This window comes from Rhineura floridana, chromosome 7, assembly GCF_030035675.1.
Source record: "Rhineura floridana isolate rRhiFlo1 chromosome 7, rRhiFlo1.hap2, whole genome shotgun sequence".
NCBI classification, from domain to species: domain Eukaryota; kingdom Metazoa; phylum Chordata; class Lepidosauria; order Squamata; family Rhineuridae; genus Rhineura; species Rhineura floridana.
Genome location: NC_084486.1, coordinates 106,825,471 through 106,827,685, shown reverse-complemented (window position 1 = coordinate 106,827,685; position 2,215 = coordinate 106,825,471). Strand labels below are relative to the sequence as shown.

The 2,215-nt window shown below is 44.9% G+C and overlaps 1 non-coding gene across 1 annotated transcript; it reads left to right on the top strand.

Moving 5' to 3' along the window:
* The first annotated feature begins 1,500 nt into the window (after positions 1–1,500).
* On the top strand, positions 1,501–1,572 carry TRNAV-UAC (transfer RNA valine (anticodon UAC)). The gene has a single exon. It is a non-coding gene; the product is annotated as a tRNA-Val (tRNA).
* The last annotated feature ends 643 nt before the right edge of the window (positions 1,573–2,215 follow it).

Sequence of the window (2,215 nt, the reverse complement as noted above, 5' to 3'; positions counted from 1 at the left end):
AAGCAGAGTGCCCTGGGTCAGACATAAGGGAAAACTCTGACTTAAGACAAGCTAGGATCTTTCTGCGAAAGTTGGTGCACAACGGGAAGAGGGAGGGATGAGGTGCTTGGCCCTGATGCTCATCCCTGGCTTCATAAAGCCTTCATGAAACTTGGAATGATCACACAAACTGGACCAATATGACATATTATGTAGAAGCCTAGTTGCATGAAAAGCCAGTTCAGGCAAATATTTCACCTTACAAAAAACAAAAGAAATGGGGATTACATAACTGGATGTTTGCATTGAACTCTCACAAAAACCTTGCAAATATGTAAGTTAGGACTTTGCTTTTGTGCCAGTTAATTTTACCTTGTCTGGAGTTTCCTAAAAATATTAGTAATTACAATAAGCTGTTCAAGAAATACACTTTCTAGATTAAAACAAAGTGTTTTGTAACAGCACAGTGGAGATACCTTGCAAACCAGTTTGCAGTACCATTAAATATATCAAACTATATATATATCCAATTGCAGCTCACTGATTAGGCATTGGTTATTGTTATTTTGACAGTATTTTCTAGGAAAATTTACATCAGCTAAGGACCTGGCCCACTGATATTAGTTACAAGGAGAACACTGCCAGTATGACAATGTTTTAAATAATCATTTTTCAATTTGTTTCTAGGACTGGTGTTTGAGTTGAAGTACAAATGCAAAATAAAGAGGAAAGACAACCTGTTATGAATTCTTCTTTCTACTTATTATATTCCCTGATGGATCTTGGCATCATTCTCTTTTTCATACCTATGTAAATCATGACAAGGAGACATCTATTCAGGTCAGTCATACAACTGTTGAACATAATTAGTTTTCATTCTCTGCACTGACAACTGGCAAAATACTGCACAGAGAATAGATAAACTCAATAAACATTTTTTTGAGAATGCACAAATGAATGCAGCAGTATAGCTGAGAAGGATTCAGTATTATAATCGTGCACAGACTGTATGTGAATTAGCAAATGTCGTGCAATTGCTAAAAATGGCAATAGCAAAGTCTGGATGTTTCCAGGGCTGGCTTCCACGGGTTGAAACACTGGGATGATTGTGAATTTGGGAGGGTCATTTTCAAACCTATATTCAATGAACTGGAGGAGAGGGTGGGATTGTGCCTGCTTTTCCAACCCTTGTTCTCTATGTTTTCAGCACAAGGTGTGGACAGCACTCAACACGTGCATAATGCCATGTGCACAGGCTCTTTCACAAGTAGGTGGTGAAGGTGAGGTAGTGCTACATACCTGGCTTCTGGACCTCAAAGGTTGCTGACACTTACCAAGAGGGGGAGGGGCAAGCCATGGGGAGTGAGGTGCCGTGCAGCTACAGTGACATGGTGGCAGGAGCATTGGATTGGCTCTGCTGTTGTGCCTGCACCATGCCCTGCTGCTTGCCTTATTGGTAAGCAGCAGTGACCCTCAGCATCTGGAAGGCAGGTATGCAATGCCACCCCGCCTTCACTGAGTGGGAAGGTAGCTCAGTGGTAGAGCCTCTGCCTTACATGCAGAAGGCTCCAGGTTCAATCCCTGGCATCTCCAAGTTGGGCTGGGAGAGTCTCCTCTCTGAAACCCTGGAGAGCCGTTGTCAGTCATTGCAGACAGTATTGAGCTAGATGTTGGTCTGACGCGGTATAGGGCACCTTCCTATGTTCCTGTGTTATATGCAGTCAGGGTTCTGATATGTGGACAGACATTGTGGACTTGCATGTAGGTTGAGCCCCAACACACTTCAGGTGTTATAACACTCTCTCCATGGATAGGTAGTAGGGCCGGGCACTGGTTGCACCTCAAACCTTCCCATGTTGAATGGAAAGGTCTGAAGAGAGCCTGTAAGCATAGTTGGCTGAAAAATGAAAATGGACTGCCTTCAAGTCGATCCCGACTTATGGCAACCGTATGAATAGGGTTTTCATGGTAAGCGGTATCCAGAGAGGGTTTACCATTGCCTCCCTCTGAGGCTAGTCCTCCCCAGCTGGCTAGGGCCTGCTCAGCTGGCTACAGCTGCACAAGCCAGCCCCTTTCTTGTCCGCAACTGCCAGCTGGGGGGCAACTGGGCTTCTTGGGACTATGCAGCTTGCCCACAGCTGCACAGGTGGCAGGGCACATAACCTCTGAGCCACTCACTGTGGGGGTGATCTTTAGCTGGCTCTTGATGCCCAGGAGACATGAGTGGGGATTTGAA